General features: G+C 50.2%; 1 long non-coding RNA gene across 5 annotated transcripts in view; it reads left to right on the top strand.

Annotated features, from left to right (window-relative positions):
- Positions 1–301: 301 nt before the first annotated feature.
- The window catches only part of LOC144378131 (uncharacterized), a 149664-nt gene continuing 137911 nt past the window's right edge, over positions 302–12054 (top strand). Inside the window, exon 1 of one of the 5 annotated variants that reach the window (XR_013439703.1) lies at positions 302–527. This is a non-coding gene — a long non-coding RNA (uncharacterized LOC144378131). The remainder of the gene's footprint in view (positions 528–12054) is intronic. The other 4 variants (XR_013439702.1, XR_013439704.1, XR_013439707.1 and 1 more) reach the window with 4 other exon arrangements.

The following is a 12054-nucleotide window of genomic DNA, read 5'->3' as shown; positions in this document are numbered from 1 at the left end:
ATGAATGTGGACAAGTGACTTAGCCTCTCTGCGCCCATTTCTCACCTTAACAATATGATCAGGATAGTTCCTCATTCACAGGGAAGTTGTGAGAAGGAAAAGGCTGAAATTAATCCATCTAAAGTGCTGAACCCAGAGCCTGGCACATAGGAAGTGAGGGCGATGAGGGTGGTGGTGGTGGTGATGTCCATGAGGGGTGGGGAGCAGATGCAGACCTGGACGTCCTTGTTCATGGTCAAAGGCATTTAACCTTTCCAAGTTTCCTCCCGGGACTTAGACCTTCACCTGGCTTTCAGCCTGTTGGCAGCACATTGGGAAGTGGATGCCAAGCTCAAGTCTCAGCCCACAGGGTGCAGGGAGGGGAGGTGATGCCAGGCTGGCCCCAGCCAGAGGTAGGGGGAAGCTCTGCCCCTTGGGGCCTGTTTTCCCTGAATTCTCCTGCTGCATTAGAAGGGGATGTGGAGCCCATCACCTGTGCCTGGACCCTGGATCACTCCACCTTTCAGACTCAGCACAAGGCCCCCAAGGTAATTCTTCAGCTGAGATAATTGGGGTGTTATGAGCCAAATCGGGAGAAATAAGCTCAGCTGAGGATTCTCTGCCTACTTGGCAATAGAGAACAGATCTGAGCTGACATCTGGGGAAGTGTTCAGAGAACTTTTGATGATAAAGTGTTTTAAGTGGCAGCGACTGAGATTCTGGGACCCACAGAGCAAACACTCGTGGTGTGCCCTGTTTTCCATGGGCCTCATTTCCTGAGGAAGTGTCCCTAAACTCTTCCTCTGGCCAGAGGGTGGCCACCAGATTCCCAGGCCTGGGTGGTGTGGACAAGACACAGGGCCTGCAGAAGGGAGGGCCACATGGGGGGTCTTGGAGGGAGGATGGAAGATATCTTTCAATCTTCAGGGACCCCTGGACTGAACTTGTCCTTCAGAGCTGGCCTGCAGGGTACTCAGAGCAGCTCCATTCCCTGGCTTGCAGGCCCCGGCCACTTTCTAAAACAACCAGTCATGGTCACAGCCACAGCTCACCCGCATTGAGGACTTGGAAGGTGCTGGGGACGGGGTCCTAGCTCTGTCAATTTTTATCACCTAATTGACACCTGGCTCCCTGCCCAGCCTTTTGCCAGTTTGGCTGGAATCATAGAAGGTCTCAGTTGCTCTAGGTGTGGAGGGCTCAACTTCTGCACCCGCTGAGCTGAGGTGGCTGGCAGGGGTGGGGACCCCAGCCTGATGGGTCCCTCTGCCCCCAACTTCCCTCTCCCTGGTGTCTGGAACTCTCTTCTCTATAAAGTCCTGCTCTGCTTCTGTGTGTCTGACGTCTCTCCCTGTCGGAGGGCCCTTCTGTGTCCAGCTGTGGTCGCAGCCTTCCCACTGCGGCCTTCAGCTCCTGCCAGCTCTGTCCCTGGGGTTCTGTGGAGGGAGAAGACGCCCTTGGTGTGCTGGTATCACACTGTCCCCAGACTCCGGCTGTGCTGCCCCTTGGCCACCTCGGAGGCCTCTGGTTGCCACTCACACTGATTCCTGGGTCCTCAGCCCATCCAGCTTTCCTGAGAAAGTTGGCGTTGGGGTGGTTCTGGATGGGGACGGTGGTTGGGCTGGATTCCCATGAGAAAGTGTGTGTGTGTGTGTTTTCTTGTGCTGTGGTTCCCCCCCCCCACCTGGCAGAGGCCACTCTGCTGGCTCAGCCTCCTCAGCCACACACCACCTGGGACACCCCAAGTGCAGAGAGGAAAAGCCGGGACCTCAGAGCTAAGGGGAGGGAGGGCTGTGGGCCTGGCAGGCCGTGGGTGTGAGTGCGAAAGCCACGCGTTTCCTGAAGAGTCCTTTCCCGGGCTCCCAGCTTGGCCCAGGACTCAGGGAGGGGTGAGAATCTTTGCGCTGAGCTTCCGCTAGGGAGGGACGGTGGGGCTTGGTGTTGGATGGACGCCCTGGCTGCCTGTCCTCTGGCCAGTTGCTCACCTCTTTGGGGCTCCTGCCTTCAGCTATGACAGCGCTGGAGGTGTGTCTTTCTGGTGTGGAGGATGCAAGGAGCCCTGGGCTCCCTTGTCTGACCTTGCTCTTCTTTCTATTCTCCTTCCTGTCTCCCATCAAATTCTTGAGTGCCTCCAGGGTCCCAGGCCTTTCTCCCATCCCCAAATGTAAGGCAGGGGAACTTCGCTATAAGTTACAATGACAAATAAAAATTCCTGGCAAGCTTGGGAGATGGTCAGAAAAAAAGACTCTCAGGCCTCACTGCAGATCCAACTGGAGTCTGCATTTCCAATAGATCCCCAGGTGATACAAATTAACAGTAAACTACTAGTCTTGATAATCAGTTCCAGTCCTTGTTTCAACCTGTCCCTCAACTACTTGTCAATTGGGGCAAATTGACCAACTTCTCTGAGTGTCCATTTCCTAATCGGTTAAATGGGGAGAATAATACCAATTTGTCCTCCACCGGTTGATGTGAGAGTTAAATTAGATACTGTGTGCCAAGAGCTGATGCTGGGAACCCAGGAATGTGGATGTGACTGGGCCATAGTTGCCTGTTATCACTGTAGTTCCCTGGTCTTGTGGATTTATGCATTTAAATTAAAGACTGAGCCTGGAATGTAATTCATAAGTTCCAGGGCCAGACTTCCTAGGTTTAAATCCAGTGTTTTCTTTTTACTAACTGAGGGAGTTTAGGCAGGGAGCTTTCTCAGCCTCTGTCTGTCCTCCTGCACTTTGGGGGCTGCTATGAATTTAAATGAGCTAGTAGTATAGTCACCTAGTGTATCAGCTCTGAGTCCCAGGTAACAGATTTCCCTACAGTCCTTACTTCTCTTAGTCACCTCTGGCTTCTGTTTCCTGCTTACTTAGATTTTTCCTTCCTTTCTTTCAGAATAATCCCTGATGTCCCCAAAGCAGAGGGCAACCAAATGTCCACATATGTCAAGGACCACCCTGGCTCATGCGTATTGTCCTACTCATTCTCTAAAGTATCCCAATTAGGTCACCGTATCAAAGCCTTTACTATGCGGGGCAGTTATATTTGGAATTATATATTTTTTTTTCAAAAGAGCTTTATTGAGGTGGCACAAAGAACCCACAATCAATCATGTGTAGTTAAAGTGTATGTTTTGAAGAGTTTTGTTGAGTATTCACTTAGGAAACTATCAACATATTCAAGGTACAGACATATCCATCATTCCCCAAAGCCTTGGAACACTTAACAGAGGCCCAGGTACAGTGGCATATCACATGGTAAGGCCAGGCCAGCCCAGTCTCCAGCATCAGGCTGTTGATGGTCCAAGGTCTTTCTCAGCCCTGGACTTTCCAGTTGCTTATTCTATCCATCCTCCTTCTCCTCTCTCCCATACCCCTTCGCCTAACATCTGAGAATGCTTATTCAGCTTTCCTTTCCTTTCCCTCCCCTTTCCTTCTTCTCCCTCCCTCCCTCCTTCTTTCTCTCTATCTCTCCTTCCTCCCTCCCTCCCCCTTTCTTTTCTTTTCTCCTTTCCTCTCTCCCTCCCTCCCTTCCTTCCTTCCTTCCTTCCTCCCTCCCTCCCTCCCTCCCTTCCTTCCTTCCTTCCTTCCTTCCTTCCTTCCTTCCCTCCCTCCCTCCCTCCCACTTACCCAGCATTTCTGAAACACTTGTGCCCAGGACAATCAGGGCTGTTTGTCAAACTTGCAGATTACTGGGCCCCACCTGGTAGAATCAGACTCTCTGGGAGTTGGGGTCATGAAACTTCACTTTTTACAATGCTATATACCTTCTCCTTTGTTTAAGACAACTTAATTTATCAGTGTTTTGTTAAATAGAGAAAAGTTTTTCTCCTTAGTAGAACGTATCAGTTAGTGTTTGCTGCTCAACAAGTGAGCTCAGATTGTGTAACTTAAAGCAAAATAGTTTGTTATTTCTCATGATTCTGTGATTCAATTGGGCTCAGCTGGGACTTTTTTTTTTTTCTCTCGGCAGTATTATTAAGATTCAGCAGGGGGCTTAGTGGGAGACGAAGCTTCTAAGTTGACCCCTTTCTCCATGAGTCTTTCAAGATACAGCATCCAGTCCAAGCTGTTTTACAGTATGGCATCTGGATTCCCAAAGAGAAGAAGCCAAAGCAGCTGGATTTAAAACACCTGGATCAGGGACACTGTTGCTTCCACTGCATTCTGCTGATCATAATAAGACCCCAAACTGGCCCAGATTCAAAGGGAGGGAAAATAGATTTCCTTTTTGATGGGAGGAGCAGTAAGTATGTATAAGAATTGAAACATGGTTGGCAGACAAACTGCCAAGTGGGAATTTGGCTGTTGGCTTTGGAACTGAAATCATCCCCCTTCTTATTTGAGTCACCTTTTTTTCTTAGCAGTAGTAGGATGAGTGGCAGTGTTGGGCAACACTATAGGGGACAATCACGGAAGGCAGACACTGCTGCCTCTATCTGGGGAAGACAAGGAAGGCCACACTGAGGAGGTAAAAAGAGAGAGGGATGTAGTGGAAGAGACTAGAATCTGGGCATAAGGGACCAGGAAAAATAGACCAGGAGGTGTGAAATGCCCTGTCCCCAAGGTAGAGGGGAATTCAAAGACCAGCTCAAGGAGGCTGCCAGACTTCCTGTCTCTGCACCTGAGGTTCTGGATTGGGCCAGGTGGCGGCACCCCTGCAGGAGTGTGGCCTGTCCCCACCCTGTACCCAGCACTGACAGGAAGAGAGCACCTTATCTCCCCTCCCTGGGGAGCCCCATGGGTGGGGTGTCAGGCACAGGAGGGGCTCAGCTGTCTCCTGGGGAGCTTGTCAAGCCGTCACTCTGAACCTCTCAGGGGCAAGGCAGCTTCATTTCCAGTGGCGTTCTCCCCACTTTCATTTGTGAGACCAATTACAGAGCATTTTGCACCACAATTACCGGCGTTAAAACCTCTCAGTTCCGTTTGATGAATTTTAGTAGTAATTGAACAGAGGAAGCCATCACACAGGAGATTGTCCAATTGAATGTGCCCACTCGCTGAACTGTGAATTCCAGCCCTCCCCAAGCAGTCACAGGGGACCCTGGTGGGGACTCCCACTTCCCTCCCTCAGGGGTTGTGACCAGGCCCAGGAGAGTGACCAGCTAGGCACCGAGCGGTGATGGGGGATGCCGGTAGCCAGGGACAGCCATGTGGTGCCAGCTCTTAGTGCCAGGCATGGAAATGGGTTGAGGGTGGTGCTTTTTAAGTCCTGAGACCCTGTAAGCTCTGATGTTTCAGAACTGGGAGCTGCATTTGTGCCTTTGTTTATTATTCATTCAATAAATACTTCCATAGCAGTTCCTGAGGGCTGGCCGTGCTTCTAAGTGTATTTGCAAATATGAACTTCTTTTGTCCTTAGAGCAACTCTTAGAAGTAGTCATCTCGGGATTGTTCCCATTTGGTGGATGAGGAAACTGAGGTTCAGAGAGGTTCATTAAATGGTTCGAGGTCACCTAGTAAGTGCAGAGCGGTTGGAGTTTTTCCTCTTGAATTCTTGTTCACCTATTGTTGGGCTCTGTCTTGGTGTGAGGAAAGCCTTTCAAGAATTTCTGAGTATAGTGGAGGAGCTAATGGGTCTGGCTGCTTCTAACTTGCAGTGACAAAGGAGAGGGGCATCAGAGCCTGGAAGCCTGCTGGATGGTGAGAACAGGAATCCAAGTGGAATCTCTCAGGAGGTGGAGAGAGAGGACTGGGGGTGGCCAAGGAGACGCTCCTCACTCAGAGGCTCTGTGTCCAGACCCCAGCCACAAAGTTTAGGTTTGTTTCATCAGAAGAGGCCAGGTTCCTTGTCCCTGCATGGTGTCTGTCTGTCCTGTGTCTCCAGCAGGCGCTCTGCTCTGTGGTAGGGAAGTGAAGGGCGGCCAACCGTCTCTGCCTTCATCAACTGTAGACTCTGTGTCAGATGAACCTGGGCATCAACTCTGTGCCGTAGACATTTACAGATGGGGAAACCGGGGCTCACGAGGGAATGCCGTTTGTCCAAGGTCATGTAGTCAATGTGTAGTTGAGGAAGCCTTCCAGTTCAGCTTTGTCTCTATCTCAGCCCCTGCCCGCTCTTGTCTGTGGCACCTCCTTCCTCCTTCATCAGGACCAAGACAAAGCCGTCATGTGGCCAAAGGGGATGAACCCCAAATTACCAAGTGACGGTCTCACAAACCTGCTGTGAGAATCTTCTGCCTGTCTGACTCTCGACCTGTTCAAAATGGGAGTCCTGGGAAGGTTTAGATTGGGTCTGAACTTTCTTTAAGTTCACTGTAGGGCTTGGCAGCTTTGGACAAATACCTGTTGAAGATTCCTTGAGGCAGAGAGTGGGAACAGACAAGGGGGCATGCTAAAATCTGAAAAGCATAGCTGGAGACAATCCTCTTTCTATAAATTTGGGGGGCATCTACCTAAATCTGCCCCAGAGGAGCTCAGCCCCACCTTGAGTAACCTGGGCCGGTCTGTACCTCCCACGTTCCCTTCTGGGGACCACTCCTAAGGGCCAGGTCTGACCGGAAAGAACAGGGGCTCTTTTCAGGAGCTGGCAGGAAAGTCATGGGGTTTGGTCTCTCCTGTGACTTGGAGGTGAGGGTCCCTCTGCTGTCTCCTGGAAGAGTCAGGCATTTTCTGGTCAGGAGCTGTCTTTGGGCTTTACCCATATGACACGGAGGCAGGGACTGGGCTGGGGACAATGGCCTAGGGCAAGGTAGCCTCTCAGGTACCAAAGCCCTGGGTGGGAGTGTCTGAATTAGAAGGAGTAAGGATACTCATCAGAGGACAAAGGATCCCCCTGTCTTTAGATTGGTGGTTCTCAAACTTTAAGGGCAGCAGAGTTTCCTGGTAATTTTATTAAAAGAGTGCAGGGTTCTGTCCTCAGAGAGCCTCATTTCTGCAGTTCTGGGTGGGGCCTGAGCACTTGCCTAGCTCAGGTTGGCCAGGAACCTGTCCTTAAGGGTTTCTTTGGACACTTCTCTCTTGACTCCTCCCTTGGGAGCTATGCTTCTACCCCAGCACATGCCCAGCTTGGTGCAGATGACCTGTAGGGGGGCAGCAAAGGCCAGGCAGCTCAGGTAGGAGCACCAAGCTAAAGAGGACTTTGCTATCAGAAACCTGGAGCAGAGTGGGGGTAGCCAAGATGCTGACTCCTGAGAAGTGACTGATTCAGACTGGGGACCCACAGAAGGTTCTAGAAAACTCTTCTGATACAACACTCGAAGGCTGTATGGAGTGGAAAGAGCACATACGTTGAAGGGTTTGCGATTTCAAGGCTGTAATTTTGAGTAAATCACTTGCTCCTCTGCCTCAGTTTCTTCATCAGTCAAGTGGGGCTGGTCATATTTTCCGGTTGTTGTTGGGACGTCATTGAGATTATCCAGGAGAGGGCTCCCAGCATGGAGCCTGATGTCCTGTGCAGGTTCCCTCCCCCACTTTTCTCTTCTGCGGGAGATTTCATGAGCCTGGGTGGCTCGGCTCCCTTCTCTCTTCCTGCCCCAGCCTGTCCTCTCCAGCCACTGGACCATCAGCCTTCGTTATCATAAAAGAAAGGCTGGATTTTAATTTGCAGAATGTTTCTTTCTTTCTTCTTCTTCCTTTTTTTTTTTTTTAAGAAAAGCCTAATTAGGAAGCCCGTTAAATGCCTGCAATTCCAATATAATTCTATTAAATTCTCCCTGTAAAGTTAATGTTACAGACTTTTTAACAGATGTTTTAATTAGGCATTGTTATTAAAGAGAATACTGTAGAAATTAAAACCAGACCCTAAATGGGGGAAGAAAGGCAGTTTTCTTGTGCTGGGTAAATGGTGGCAGCGGCCCAGCAAAGAGCTGTTGGCAGTAGGTCACGAAAACATGCAGAAAGGGAGAGGGGACGCTTGGCACCCTCCGCACGGCTCATCAGGAGGGGAAACACCCGCGCCCGGTCCACCCGCCAGCATAGCCTCCAGCCCCGCCAGCCAGGGATGGAGAGAGGCTGCGTGGGGCAGAGGCTCACAGGGCCACACTGGCAGGTTTTGGGGGGCTGTCCTTGTTGTGATTATCTCACTGAGGTCTGTCTGTCTGACCCTCACGGGAGCCCGTGAGGCAAGGATTACTCTTACCCATTTTACAGATGAGGAAACAAAGCCCAGAGATACCTGATCATCTGCCCAGTGGACTCGGGAAGGGGCAGAGCTGGAAGCTGAGTCTAGATTTCCTGCTTCGTGGTGCGGGGCTGCTTGTCCAGCAGCAGGTATAACTTTGAGGTTCGAAGGGTACGGCAAGAACTCTGCAGACAGACAGGGTTATGTGCAGGAGGAGATTTCGCTTCTGGCTGACTGTGCCTCCTGGGACTTTTTACTGTATCTCTCTGAGCCTCTGTTTTCTCATCTGTGGAATGAAGAAAATAATAGGACCTACTAATTCATGGGGTTGAAATGTCAGGCTGTATATAAGGTACCAAGCTCAGGGCCTGGCAGAGGGTCAGTGTCTGATCTGGATATCCAGAGCTTGGCTGGCTCACGTGAACCTTCCTGCTACTGGAGACGGAGTCGTGGGTTGCCAAGGAGACCCTGGGCTCCCTCAGTGATGGGTCACCCACCTCCAGATGGTTCCTCTAAGGAGGGAGGAAGGAGAGCTTGAGGTTAGAGAGACCTGGATTCAAATGCTACCTCCTTTAGCGGCCACAGTGAAGCTGCCGACCGGTTGGCCTGCGGTCCCCAGTCCTCCCGTCTGTGTCTTGCTGTCTCCTCCCCAGCACTGAGCCAAGGGTCTGGGTGAGCATTCCCTGCAGGCACTGGGTGACTGACACACCCTCTGTGTGCCTCTGGTGATGCTCAGCTTTGCCTTTCCCAGGGAGTAATTTTCCTGTCCATCCTGCGAGCCTGTCAGCCTGGGATTATTCAAATGATGTTTATTTTGGTCCTGTGACCCAGATAGATCTGCAATGAGCACGTTTCTGAGAGCTTGAAAGGAAGGAATGTTGGGGAGTGGAGCCACCATGGGGGGCTCATCCCGGGACCCCCTGCAGACTCACTTGTGCCCCTCCAGTGGACACCAGTTTCCCTTCACTCTCACTGTGTCTGCCACCAGCTTTCAATTCACCCCCATTCCGGGTTCGGGGGACGACTCTTGCTTAGGATGGCCCTGGGGTACCAAGGGACAAATGATTAGCACTCAGTAGGTGCTTCATATTTGCTGGGTGTTGAAGGATGACTTCCTCCCCAGGCCCCAGGGTTTCTGGGCCTTTGATTTTAAGGCATGGTTCAGTTTTTCTCAGCCACCCCTCTTCACAGACAGAGTGTGCTGTGAAAAGCGTGGTCTCTCTACTGCAGTCTTGCCCCTTGCTAGCTGTGTGAGCCTGAGCAGGTGGCTTAGCCTCTCTGAGCCTCAGTTTCCTCACCCATTAGGTGGAGATGGTAATACTTGGTGTAAACCCTGGGAAACCTATGGTGATGAAATAATCACCATTACTGAACGCATCTGGTGTCTAGAGGATGGTTATGCATAATACCCCATAAACTGGCCAGGTAAGTTGCCTCTTTTCGGAAGAGTGCTGGGGGTTGAAGTCTGGGGCACTCGACCACTGAGCCCTATTTTGTATTTTATTTAGAGACAGGGTCTCACTGAGTTGCTTAGCGCCTTGCTTTTGCTGAGGCTGGCTTTGAACCCACAATCCTCCTGCCTCAGCCTCCCGAGCTGCAGGGATGACAGGAGTGTGCCATGGTGTAAAGTTACCTCTTGAAAGTGGGTCTGAGGGCTTCTTCTTTTTTCTTCACTTTTAATGATTTTAAAATAAGGTGCCTGTAATTTTTTTAATTAAAAATTTTAAAAAGCAGCAGAAAAAAAAAAGAAAAAGAAAGAAAGAAAAAGAAACCCAATGCAAAAACCACTTGTGCTTTGGGAACTTTGGTTATTGGGAGTCAGCTGGTTCCCCAACAGTCATCAGGTCATTTTAGGGTGGGCTGGGGGGCCACCCCTCCAGTGGGGGTGACTGACCCAGCTTTGGTTCCAGCCACTGGGCGGGAACTCTGCTCTTTGACTTATCCGCTACGTGACTTCAGGTGACGCTCTTAGGACCTCACTGAATTTCTGAGGCTGGCCTCAGCCTGTTTCCTTATCTGTAAAGTGGGAATAACAAGCTGCTTGCAGGACTGCTGAAGGGGAGCCGAGAAGGGCCTGGGACATCAGGCCGTGTACACACAAGGTCAGCAGCAATTTGGGTAGCTCCTGGGGTTCTCCTACTGCTGCCTTTCCCCCAGGAGGCAGGAGCCCCTGAGGTCAGGTGAGGGCATGAAGAAGTAGCTCTGGGTCACCAGCCTGATGAGTGTGGTTTAGTCTTCATCTTCCTGGACATGGGCAGCCACCCTCTGCAGACCCGAGGGCAGCGGGGGATAGGCTGGCCCCTCTTGGCCCCATGGGGCTGGGTTGGGGGAGTGAGAACTTTGTCCCTCTCAAGAATCTGCAGGTGTAAATCATCTGGAACAATCTGCACATCCACCAAAATGATCCGATTGGATAAGTCATTGTGCAACCATCCCTGGAACCCCAGAACCCTAGGTGGCAGTTACGCATGGATTAGACCAAGTCTCCCAGACAGCAGAAATGTTCCACAACAGATTAAGGGGAAAATAAACAACTGGAGAGTGAAATTTACAGTATGATCACCTTTAGAAAACAATAAGATAAAACCATCCTTGGGGTAGCAGATTAAGAACATTTTTCTTATTTGCTCAATATTGGTAACTTGTATTAATAGGAAGAACTGTAGTGACAATGATAAGAATTAAAAATATACATATGAAAATGTATGAATTGTCAAGATCATTGTACTGTCATGTGCAGCTATTAAAAAACATACATATGGAAAGCTTCCTTTTTTTGGTATTGGAAATGAAATTCAGGGTGGTTTATCACTGAGCTGTGTTTCCTAGACCTTTAATTTTTTTTTTTTTTTGAGACAGGGTCTTACTATCTTACTAAGTTGCTTAGGACCTCACTGAATTGCTGAGACTGGTCTTGAACTTGTGGTTATCATCCTGCCCCAGTTTGTTGAGTCGCTGGGATTACAGGAGTGCACCACCACGCTGGGCTATGAGAAGCTTCTTGGCTCAGAATTGCCACAACATCGAAGCAACCTGCATGTCCTCTAATAGGCTAATGGATAAATAACCAAATGGATAAATTCCAAACAATGGAATATTATTTAGTGCTAAAAAGTGAACCTTTGAAAATGAGCCTTCAATGCCTGTTACTAAGTGAAAGGCTTACTGACAAGGCCACATACTGTATGATTCCAACTATATGATATTCTGGAAAAGGAAAAACTATGGAGAGAATAAAAAGGTCAGTACTAGCCAGGGGCTGGATGTGACGGAGAGATGAGCAGTTGGAGCACAGAGGATTTCTAGGGCAGTGAAAATACTTTGTATGACACTGTTCAGGGTGAATACAGGTCAAAATCCATAGAATGTAAACCTCCAGGAGTGAACCCTAATGTAACTCTGGACTCTGGTGTTGATGATGTGCCAGTGGAGACAGACTCTTCATCTGTCACGAAAGTACCACTCTGGTGCCAAAAATTAATAGTGGGGCTGGTGAGGGGCAGGGGTCCATGGGGATGCTCTGCACTTCCTGCTCAGCCTATCAAACAATAGGAAGGAACCTTCCTCCGTCAAGTGCTGAGAGGTGAGTCTGGAAGCCTGGGAGGCTGGTCCAGCTTGGGGCGCTCCACAGTGAAACAGGAGCTGAGCCTGAACCAGGAGCTTGGAGCAGAAGAGCAGGTGACCCAAAGCCTCTGGTGGTTAAGACTTTTTTCTAGAGACCCCAAGGACAGGGTGGTGAACTGTGGCTGGGTTGTTACTACAAGCTATTCCCTGCTCCCCACCCCAAGCATATCGGGAGATGAATAGGGGTTTGTGGGTGTAGTAGGTAGAATAATACTGTGCCCCAAGAGATGTCTCCATCCTGATCCCTGGAGCCAGCAAGTATGTTAGGGCTTGTGGGTCTCCAAACTGAAGCCCAGGGACAAATCTGCCGGCTGCCTACTGAACTAGGCTACAACTCTCTGGCCTGTGGTGGGGGCATGTTGGAGGTACTGAATCAGCATCTCTGTCCCCAGCTCCATT

This window comes from Ictidomys tridecemlineatus, chromosome 5, assembly GCF_052094955.1.
Source record: "Ictidomys tridecemlineatus isolate mIctTri1 chromosome 5, mIctTri1.hap1, whole genome shotgun sequence".
Classification (NCBI taxonomy): domain Eukaryota; kingdom Metazoa; phylum Chordata; class Mammalia; order Rodentia; family Sciuridae; genus Ictidomys; species Ictidomys tridecemlineatus.
The sequence above is the reverse complement of the archived record's forward strand: the minus strand, read 5'-3'. Positions and strand labels throughout refer to the sequence as shown.